The sequence below is a fragment of the Tachyglossus aculeatus genome, chromosome 11 (genome assembly GCF_015852505.1).
Source record: "Tachyglossus aculeatus isolate mTacAcu1 chromosome 11, mTacAcu1.pri, whole genome shotgun sequence".
In the NCBI taxonomy this organism is placed as follows: domain Eukaryota; kingdom Metazoa; phylum Chordata; class Mammalia; order Monotremata; family Tachyglossidae; genus Tachyglossus; species Tachyglossus aculeatus.
This window is the reverse complement of record NC_052076.1, coordinates 65,162,893-65,175,062: the sequence shown is the minus strand read 5'-3', so window position 1 is coordinate 65,175,062 and position 12,170 is coordinate 65,162,893.

Sequence of the window (12,170 nt, the reverse complement as noted above, 5' to 3'; positions counted from 1 at the left end):
CCTTTCCAGCAAACTTGGGCCATGTGGTGGGCAATGTTTAATTTATTCTCCATCTATTCTCCACTTATTCTCCATTCTCCTTCTATTCTCCATCTACACTCATTACCTCAGAGATTAGTACACAGTGTATTAAGTTGTCTCTCCCACGTGTTCTTCAAGTATGGAATCACTTTCAGGGATTTATCAAAAACTTTCATGAATTTACTGATATATTTGGCTTGCCCAACTTCCCGCGGCAACAGATTCCATAAACTCCCTGCACAGGTGCTAACAGGGCCAGCTGACAGTGAATGAAACTGTCTAAAACTGAAATCCCTCCACCCTCTTTTCATATCTCCTTTGTCATCTTCTGGGTTTGCAGATTGTTTCCTCTGACAGAATTATTTTGCCTACGGAAGCATGGTTGAGTTTCTCTGTAGCACCTACTGATTATGGCACGCTTTAAGAAAAGGCAAGAATAGTGCTTTGATGCTTTGAATGTTTGCACCTGCAAAAATTATGTCGTCAACCAAGGCAAGTCAGGAGCTAAGAATAAAGGGCTTAATCAATTTCAATTTAGGCATAATGAATACTTCTCTCATCTCCCTAGTTTGGGGTCCCATTGCCATGCCACATTCTGAGTTGCCTGAGACTCAACTTTCGCCTCTTGAGATTCTGCCTGTTTCATCCTCTTGAAAAGGTAGGCTCTCAAACACCGCATCTGATTCTGGCCCTCCCCCGGCCCCCCACCCGCCTTCTGTAGTCTTTAAAGGATAAATACGCATTCACATTCATCACCCAGGGAGCCAGATTATCTCTTTAGAAAAATAAGTGGCAAAGTACAAGAAACATATTGCAGTGGTTTTCCAACCAGCCTGATGTTTTTCACTCCGACCCATCGAGTGAATATTGGTGATGTCTGGGAATCGAAACAAATGGCAACAAACCATTTCCAACTTTGCCTCTCATATTTATTCAGGTCCTTGGCCATTTCCCTGATGGAAATCAGATTTGTTTATTCTGTGTAAAATCAGGACAATTGCTTTTTCCCTTGCTGTGATCAGGACACATTCATCAAATCAGGACTGTCTTGATTACCTCCAGACAGATGGCAACCCCAATTTGAAGCTCTGTATGCAACTCCGCGATGTGTTGTTGTTTGTTAGACCCCAGTGAACTGATTGCAGGCGGCAATAACCATGCCATTTCTGGTGTTAAATCCCTCACTGATTGAGCTATTAGAGGTGGGATTACTGGCCCCGATACCTGGAATCATTTTCAATTTGGAAAGGTTCGTTTCCATCCAGACTAATTTGTGTTTGGTGAATTGGGTACCTATTGGGGAGAAAAAAACTGCAATTAGTGTCAAAAACACCTTACTATTTTCGCTTTGAGTTCAGCAGGACCTTAGAGGTAGAAGGGTGTTTCCAAGGCTGTGGAGTGGTCAGGGTCTTCAGTGAAAAGGTTGTTTCCACAAGCATGGTGTCTGTCCAGTGCACGAACTCAGGGCCCTGGAAAGTGCAGCAAAATGTAATATATTAATTCAATTCAATTCAGTCATATTTATTGAGCGCTTACTGTGTGGAAAGCACTGTACTAAGCACTTGGGAGAGTACAATATCACAATAAACTGTCGCATTCATTCATTCGTTCACTTATTTCATTGAATTTATTGAGCCCTGTACTAAGTGCTTGGGAGAGTACAATAAAAGCAATAAACAGACACATTCCCTGCCCACAACGATCTTACAGTCTAGATGGGGAGATAGATCTTATTATAAATAAAATAAATGAATAAATAAATCAAAATGTGTTTCCCTTTCCAAGCAGATTTATCATTATTATCAATTTTTTAAATACGGAAAATGGCTAGATCCTGGGCAGATATGTCCTAGCGAGCATCTCAGGTTACACAGCAATTTTCCCTGACACCGATGAATGATGAGAGGACCTTCTTCGGCAGTGGCAATGGGTCCTGAAATTCTTATCAAAAGCTTGCTAAGTAATTTCTTTAGATTATTAATATTGATTAGATTTACGATGGCGCTTTGGCTTTAATTGTTATGGGAACACTCTGAATATTGAGGACACAGATGCATTTGCAACAGGTTTTGAATGCCAACATTAATCACAGGATTGAATTACAAATACCATTCCATTCACCTTGAGGCTGGTGGAAGGGTCAATATGCACCAGACGTTCATGGGCTCTTTGAAAACCTTCTTTTCAGCCTTGCCCACTTTGCACTGGGGACATGTTTGCCCAAACTCCCTCCTCATCTAGTCATCCCCTGATGATGATGATGGTGGCATTTGTTAAGCGCCTACTACGTGTCAAGCACTGTTCAAAGCGTTGCATTAGATCCAAGGCAATCAGGTTGCACACAGTCTCTGTCCTATTTGAGGCTTACAATCTTAATCCCCATTTTACAGATGTGGGAACAGAGGCTCAGAGAAGTTAAGTGATTTGCCCAGGTTCACAGAGCAGACAAGTGTCAGAGCCAGGAATCGAATCCATGACCTTCTGAGTCCCTGGCCTGTGCTCTAACCACTATGCCATGCTGCTTCCCAGGCACTATTCTAAGTGCTGGGGTGGATTTGTTATGATGATTTCGAGACCTATCTACATGTTTTGTATTGTTGTCTGTCTCCCCCTTCTAGACTGTGAATCCGTTGTTGGGTAGGCACCGTCTCTACATGTTGCCAACTTGTACTTTCCAGCACTTAGTACAGTGCTCTGCATACAGTAAGCTCTCAATAAATATGAATGAATGAGTGAATACAAGCAAATCACATTAGACACAGTCCCTTGTCCCATGTAGGACTCACAGTCTCAGTTCCCATTTTACAGATGAGGTAACTGAGGCCCAGAGAAGTTAAGTGACTTGCCCAAGGTCACATAGCAAACAAGTGGCAGAGCTGGGATTAGAATCCATGACCTTCTGATTACTAGGCTTGTACTCCTTTCACTAAGCTCCAGCCTTAGGCCTGCCCCTCGCTCACTGGTGCCTCAGCTCAACTTTTCTTCCCTCCATCCATCCTGACATTCCCTTCTGCCTTCCGACCCACTTGTAGTAAGCACCCAAATGGCCAAACCAGAACAGAACAGATTGGGAGAAGAGGACTCCATTGATGACCACTGTCTGATTTCTTTATATGCCTGGATCTGAAAGATAGCTCTTATTTTTCAGGCTTTTGAGCTTGGTTGCAACTCTCTGGCTGGGTGGCCAGGGGAGAGATAAACGGAATTTGAAATGATTCCTGTTTCAAGAAGTAAAGTCAGATGCGTGAAAGTGTTCTTACAGCTGCTCTGGATGGGGAAGAGTAGGCCACCATGGCTGCAGTCTGGCATAAGACTTACCTCCTTCCCCTCCCCACAGCACCTGTATATATGTATATATGTTTGTACATATTTATTATTCGATTTATTTATTTAGTTTATTTGTACATATTTATTCTAATTATTTTATTTTGTTAATATGTTTTGTTTTGTTCTCTGTCTCCCCCTTCTATACTATGAGCCCACTGTTGGGTAGGGACCGTCTCTATATGTTGCCAACTTATACTTCCCAAGCGCTTAGTACAGTGCTGTGCACACAGTAAGCGCTCAATAAATAAGATTGAATGAATGAATGAATGAAAAACATGGGCTTAATCTTGGTGAGGAAAAAAAGTGAGCTTGTGTAGCTTAGTGGATAGAACAAGGGCCTGGGAATCAGAAGGTCCTGGGTTCTAATTCCAGCTCCACCACCACATTTCTATTGTGTGACCTGGGGCAAATCACTTAACTTTTCTGGGCCTCAGTTTCCTCATCTGTAAAATGGGGATTAAGAGTGAGCCCCATGTGGGACAGGGACTGTGTTCAACCCAATTTGCTTGAATCTACCCCAGTGCTTAGAAAAGTGCTTGGCATTTAGTAAGCACTTAACAAGTACTATTATTATTATTATAATATATTATTGTAATAATAATGATGACCCCTTGTAATGGAGCTCACTCCATGGCTTTGACAAGCATTCTTCCCTGAACAATTCCTCAACAATGGGTGAAAACACTAACCCTAACCCTCCATTTTTCCACTGGGTCATGATGCTTCCCAAGTTCAGTCTATGCTATTTCCAACACACTCAAAGCTGCTGGGGTCCATAAAACATGAAGAAAGTATTAGAAATTAATTAGAAATACCTCCCAGTGACACAAATGCTATTAACTATTTTCAAATTACCCTTCATTAGCATTCATTTAGAGAATTTTCTTTCCTCTGCTGAACATCTTACATTTAAACTCTATTTTTTCTTCTTTCCTTCCATGTCCTTTACTGCTTCAAAGGCTGCTGCCTAACTTTTTTCCACTTCATCCATTTAATAGACCCTCAGTTTAAGCATAGGGAACCACACAATTAGAATATCACTGCAGAAATGAAATTGCTGTGTCCTTCTCTGTCCCACAAACCACTTCATGTTTCCCCAAAGACAAAACAAAGACTTTGATGGCCCAGGATGTTTCACATGATTGTGTCAAATTGGAACCCTTTCAGAAATACATTATGATGTCAAAAAGTGTGTGAAACTCATAACCAGCAGGTATTCAAATTATTTGCTGCCAGTCTGGCAAGACATAGAAGCTGTTGGGGTACTAGAACCTCAAAGTATGTACATTTGCACGTTTTTATTTGCATATGAAAACAAGTGTAAACTTATATATCTGCATCAATTCCTGTAATTATATCCTTATTTTTCCTCTCACTCCCACTTTCTGTTTCTAATTATTGCCTGTCTGTCTCCTTATTAAATTGTAAGCTTACTGAAGGCAGAGAATGTGTGCAATACTTTCCCAAGTAATCAGTACGGTGCCTTAGTCAGGGACATAGCATATCCTCTTGGAAAGAGCATGAGTTTGGGTGTCAAGAGACCTGATTTCTAATCCTGTCTTTGCCACTTGCCTGCCGTGTGACCTTGGGCAAGTCATTTAACTCCTCAGTGCCTCAGTTTTCTCATCTGTTAAAATGGTGATTAAGTATATGTTCTCCCCCGCATTAGACTCTGAGCCGTTTGCATGAAGGGAACAATGTCTGACCTGCCTATTTTGCATCCAACCCAGCATTCAATACAGTGCTTGGTATATAGTGAACACTTAACAAATACCAAGAAAAATAAGAAAGGATGCAGGTGCTATACAAATACCATTGCTTAATTAATTGATTGACAAAAGAATCAGACAATGGACCTATGTGAAACTTAAAAACATTTTGTCAATCAATGATATGAATTAAGCACTTGGGTGTGCGGACATTATACTAAGTGCTTGGGAGAGAACAGTAGTGTTGGTAGTAATGATTTCTGCCCTCAAAGAGTTTATAATTGTTGTTTTCTATTTTTTTTTATTAAGCTTTCATAAGGATTTGGGGCGGAAGGGACCCTGAGTATATTTGATGTTGCCTGATATAAATATAGGACTGTGTCCAACCTGATTAACTTGTTTCAACCCCAGTGCTTAGAAAAGTGCTTGGCACATAGTAAACCCTTAACAAATACCACAATTACTATTATTATTAATAAGGTTACAGTTATAATAATAATCATCATCGCAACCATATTTGGCAAACAGCTTTCCTGACCACTTACTAATGAAATTTAACAAAAGATGATTCATGATTGATTGTAGGTAGGGAAACGTGAATTTTCTGTTTCAGTCAGGTCTACCCGACTGAGAACCATACAACAAAATAACTGTAAACTCGTTGTGGGCAGGGAATGTATCTGTTTATTGTTGTATTGTACTCTCCCAAGTGCTTAGTACAGTGCTCTGCACACAGTAAGTGCTCAATACATCCGATTGAATGAATGAATGATAACTATTTGGGTTCATTTAGCGGGGCTGGGGAGTTGTCGTGAGGAAATGTAGATGAGATTCATGCCTACCCTTGGGCAGTGCCATCTATTCCAAACTCAGGGGCTTTGGATGCTGCCTGCCAGCTTGCGATGGGATCCAATCATGCAGTCCCTGGCATTTTTGCAGAGCAAAATGAGGAATCACACACGACATCCTGGTCCTGACCCTAGAATGGTTTCATTGGAAATTAATTTGAAGACATCACTCTGAGTGAAACATCTATGGGGCGGGAAGGTGAAATTACTTGGTATATTGTGTGACCTTGGACCGGGCTCATTACCTCAGTTTCTTTAACTGTACAATTGGAAGAGTGAGCTCGAGGAAGAGTGGAGGAGGAATAAATCATCAAGATGGTAAAGTAATGTCCAAGGATTAAAGTGCTAGAAACTGGAATATTTGGCCTTATAAGCTAGTGATATTGCCCAGGTGAACTGTCACAGGACAGCGTTGGGCCTTTAAGATGTGTTTCTTCATTCCGTTTCTTAGAATGGATTTTTCCTTTATCCCTCTGATTTTGCAGCTATCAGCATAACTTTTCCTTTCACTTGCACTATATCTGTTGAAGATGATTGAGGAAATGTTACTACAGTGTAGTGGATCTCGTGGTTTGATCTCCAAATCAGCAGAAACACTACATTTCTGACTAAGCAGACCACCAGCCTCACTGTAGTGCAGGGGATTTTAGTGCCTTTCACTGCTCTTCTTGAATACCTCTCAATATTTGCTTACTCTCTCAGCACAAATCGTATCCAGTCAGTGTCACTTTTCTCACAAGCCAAAAAAATGTTGCCCCGCATCCCAGTCCTCCTTTTGGAAGAAATCATGTTTTCATTTATTTTCCATCAATCAGTCACATTTATTGAGTGCTTACTGTTTGCAGAGCACTGTACTAGGTGCTAGAGAGAGTGCAATAAAACACAGTTGGTACACACATTCCCTGTCCACAGTGAGCTTACAATAGAGAGTCTACAGTCTGATATATTTGCTCTGTGCTTTAATCATGTGTTTTCTAATGGAACTAATCTCCTCGCCCTTACATATTCAAAAATTTGAGAGGGTCATAGAGCATTATTTATTCATTTACTTACTTATTTTTAGATTTCAGGGGCATGTTTCTTTCCCTCGTTTGGAAATCAATACAAATGCACTGCTAACTGAAGTCTTGTAGAAACTAATAGTGTTCTAGATATAATGATAAGCTGTGGCACTTTGCCTCAGGGTTTACTATAAATCTTCAGAATACTATTTAGGTTGCTACTCTCTGGGTGCAAACGCTGATATTTGTTGTCAGTTCCGTGTGTGTGTGTGTGTGTGTGTGTGTGTGTGTGTGTGTGTGTGTGTGTGTGTATGTGTGTGATTAGCTCCTCATGAAATAACTTCATTACAGAGTTATGGAACAGTGAAACGTATGCTGGCTCTTTGCTTCCTCTACTTTTGGAAGGTGATTTTGTCATGGTTTTGACTTTTTTCCCTCTAACCTATCCTCCTCATGTTGCCCTGATATGGTCAGTATTAAAGAAGGGACCTTACTGAGTGTAACCCAGTGCCTAGTACAGTGCTTGAAACATCGTAAGTGCATAATAAGCAGCATTATTTTTGGTATCATTAATTATCATTATTATCATCCCACTAAAGCTTCTCTCAGACCTGATTCCTTTACCCTTTGGTCTTCAAGCAGCATGGCTCAATGGAAAGAGCATGGGCTTGGGAGTCAGAGGTCATGAGTTCAAATCCCGGCTCCACCAATTGTCAGCTGTGTGACTTTGGGCAAGTCACTTAACTTCTCTGTGCCTCGGTTCCCTCATCTGTAAAATGGGGATTAAGACTGTGAGCCCCCTGTGGGGCAACCTGATCACCTTTATCCTCCCCAGCGCTTAGAACAGTGCTTTGCACATAGTAAGCGCTTAACAAACGCCATCATTATTATTATTATTTGACAGTTATATGATGTCGACTGCTCTCTCTTTTTTATTTCAACCCCAGCTAGCTTTGAAGAACAAAAGCACATGGAATGCATCTAGGAAATTCTAAAATCTCCCGATTTTAATTTGAGTCTTGTGCTGTGTTTACTCTTCTTGGGTCTCCCAAGCTACAACTTTACACTGAGTGGAGAAGAAACTCTGATTATTAAAATATAATTTAATAATTATATTGGTGCAGATAAACACCAAGGACATACCAGGTCCCTCCAGCAATATCTGGCTAGATCTTCAAGGGCAATGGTAAGTAGAGAATCAAAACGTGTTCTTTACATTTCCCTTGCAAGTATTACCCTAGCCAGAGTGTATTTGCTTTGGACAGGTGCTTGCGGTTTTTGGAGTAAGTGACTTAGGTAGCTGAAGGAACTAGGGAAGGTATTGAGGAGGGAGTGATTTCTGGTATTCCTGATAAAGGTAGTTAGGCCCAGGATTGTTTGATAGGCTGAGGGACATTTTTAAAGGGTGGCAATTTTTTTGAACTTTTTTGTAATGTTAAATCAAACATAATGAGGAGTGCCTAGGGGAAGTCGTTTTAGATTAGGTCAGGTAGTTAGCAGGCAAGAATGCAGGGAGTAATATTCTGGCCTATGGCCTGATAACAGTGTTCTTCTTGAATAAACCTCCCAGCCAGTTGCCTCAGCTAATCCAGGAATAGGTACCTTGTGGGCACTTTTATGATGATGATGATGAAGATGATTCTATTGCTGCTAAAGGGGTATGTAATAGCAGGCAACCAGAAAGAAGAGCCCAAATTCTTTTCCCTTTGAGTGTGTTCCACTAACCTCAATATTTACTCTCCGCTTTAGGGATGGCTCTCTTTGCCTTCCCCCAAGTTGGCTGCTTTATCTCACTTTTAAGAGAATGGTAAGTAAACCTCATTTCGCTGAATCTTTTCTTAATAGCTGTCTGCAAAAATGGCTTTCAGGAGACTACCCTTACGTTGATTGCCTCTTTCTTTGACCTATAGCGGAACATTTACGGTTGCTTGAAACGAGGTACTTACCATTTCGCAATTAGCATTCCTATCCCCCTGGCTGGCAGGAGGCTTCTGCTTCTTTATTTTTACAGACCTCTGTCAGCTTGTATTACTGAATGGGCATCTTAGGGATGACTGTCGCTAGTTGCAATGAGAAGCCTCTTGAAGCTGTACCATCTAAGGAATTCATTAACAGCTTCAGGGAGGATCCTAGTTTGCTGATAGAAAGACAAATTTAAACTGTTATGCCTAAATAGTTTTACACAGGCCCAGTTAGAGTAAACATACTGTTCTGCTTCCTGTTTTATGTAACGGTGTTTATTCCTGCAGAAAGGAGCAGTTTTCACGGGGGCCAGGCCATGGCAATGGTTCTTGAGTGATTTAAAGAAAAGTAATCCCCCATTTTATGGGTTTATAGCCTAGCTTTAAAGAGCTGACTATGAGGAATTACATCTCTGTGAATTCCCAGGGAAGGAGGGGGAGAATGGAAGCTCAGCCCAGGAAATGAAAGCAGGTTTGTCCATCGTCTGTACATTCTGAGCAATCAATCAATTGTATTTTTTGAACACTTATTGTGTGCAGAGTACTGTGATAGGTGCTTGCAAGAATACATCGCAATGATATAACAGGCACATCCCCTGCCCACAGTGAGCTTACCATCTAGAGGGGGAGACAGACATTCATATAAATTAATCAATTATGGTTTTGTATATAAGTGCTGTGGGGTAGCCAGGAGGGGTGGGGGTGGTGAATAAAGGGAGCAAGTCAGGGTGATGCAGAAGGGAGTGGAAGAAAAGGAAATGAGGGCTTAGTCAAGGAAGACCTCTTGGAGGGGTTGGTGGGGAGAGTAATTTTCTGTCAGATATGGAAAGGAGGGCAATCCAGGCCAGAGGCAGGAGGTGGGCGAGAAGTAGGATGCGAGATAGATGAGATCAAGGTACAGTGACTAGGTAGTAGATTAGATGAGTAAAGTGTGCCAGCTGGGTTGTAGACGGAAAGTAGTGAGGTGAGGTAGGAGGGGGCAAAGTGATTGAGTGCTTTAAAACCAGTGATAAGGAGTTTCTGTTTAAAGTGAAGGTGAATGGGTATCAGCTGGAGTTTCTTGAGGAGTGGGGAATTATGAACTAAACATTTTTGCAGAAAAAGTGATCTGGGCATTAGAGTGAAGTATAGCTTGGAGTGGAAAGAGACAGAAAGCAGGGAAGTCAGCAAGGAGGCTGTTACAGTATTCAAGGCAGGATAGGATAAGTGCTTGGATTAACATGGTAGCAGTTTGGTGCAGAGGAAAGAGCCGATTTTAATGACGTTGTGAAGGTTGAACAGACAACATTAGTCATAGATTGACTATGTGGGTTGAATGAGCGAGAGGAGCCAAGGTTAAGGGCATGTGAGACAGAAAGGATGGTGGTGCTGTCTACAGTGACAGGGTATGGGTGGGAAGACAGGACATGTTAAGTTTGAAGTGACAGCAGGACATCCAAATAGAGATCTCTAGAAGGCAGGAGAAAATGTGAGACTGCAGAGTGGGAGAGAAATTAGGGCTGGAGATGTAGATTTGAGAATCTGCATAAAGTTGGTAGTTGAAGCCATGTGAATGAATGAGTTCTCTAAGGAGAGGGTATCGATGTCAGTCAGTCAGTCAGTCAATTGTATTTGAGTGTTTACTGTGTGCAGAGTACTGTACTAAGCACTTGGGAGAGTACAGTATAACAATGAACAGACATATTTCCTGCCCACAATAAGCTTGCATTCTAGAGGGGGACACAGACATTAATATAAATAAATAAATTACAGATATGTACAAAAGTGCTGGGGAGCTTGGTGGGGGTGAGTGATGAATACAGGGAGCAAGTCAGGGCGAGGCAGAAGGGAGTGGAAGAAGAGGAAAAGAGGGCTTAGTCAGGGAAGGTGTCTTGGAGGAGATGTGCCTTCAGTAAGGCTTTGAAGCTGCGGGGAGAATAATTGTCTGTCAGATATGCAGAAGCAGGGCAAGAGGGCAAGAGGTGGAAGGATAGTCAAGACAAAAGTGCAGTGAGAAGGTTGGCATTATTCATTCATTCATTCAATTGTATTTATTGAGTGCTTATTGTGTGCAGAGCACTGTACTAAGTGCTTGGGAAGTACAAGTTGGCAACATATAGAGACAGTCCCTACCCAACAGTGGGCTCACAGTCTAGAAGGGGGAGACAGACAACAAAACAAAACATATTAACAAAATAAAATAAATAGAATAAATATGTACAAATAAATAGAGTAATAAATACGTACAAACGTATATACATATATACAGGTGCTGTGGAGAAGGGAAGGAGGTAAGGGGGGGAGATGAGGGGGGAGGAGGGGGAGAGGAAGGAGGGGGCTCAGTCTGGGAAGGCCTCCTGGAGGAGGTGAGCTCTCAGTAGGGCTTTGAAGGGAGGAAGAGAGCTAGCTTGGCAGATGTGCGGAGGGAGGGCATTCCAGGCCAGGGGGATGATGTGGGTCGGGGGTCGACGGTGGGACAGGTGAGAATGAGGCATGGTGAGGAGATTAGTGGCAGAGGAGTGGAGGGTGCAGGCTGGGCTGTAGAAGGAGAGAAAGGAGGTGAGGTAGGAGGGGGCGAGGTGATGGACAGCCTTGAAGCCGAGGGAAGCAGAAGCACAGGGTGAGAGCTGGGTTACAGTAGGAGAGATGGAGAATAGAAGGAGACCCAGAAATGAACCTTGAGTGACACCCAAAGTCAGGGGGTGGAAGGCAAAGAAGAGGCCCACATGGGGGTCATGAGTCCTGGGTTCTAATCCTATCTCAGCCACTTGTCAGCTGTGTTACTTTGAGCACATCACTTGACATTTCTATGACACAGTTTTTTCATCTGTGTAATGGAAATTAAATATCTGTTCTCTCTCACCCTTCGACCATGAGCCCCAGATGGGACAGGGCAGTATGTCTGATCTGATTATATTGTATCTGTGCCAGTGCTTTTCATAATGCTTGACATATAATAAGCACTTTAAAATATAATTATGATAATTGTCCTTATTATTATTATTATTGTTGTTATTATTACGCTTCTGTCCTTGAGTTGCTACTGGATGATCTGATGACAGGGATTGTGTTTACCATCTGTATTCTACACTCACAAAGGCTCTTTGCAAAGTAAGTGCTCAGTAGATACCACTGGTTGGTCCTGTGTTACCGATAAGAACAGTATGTGACTTGATCATACTTTCAGCATTGTGTGCACATGAATACTGACCTTTGTATTTATTAATTATAGTGCCTGTTGCTGTTTTCACTTCTCCCTTGTCATGTCATATTTCCCAAAACTTTACTGCAAGACAATTACTCAATTTCTGATTGCTGGAAGCC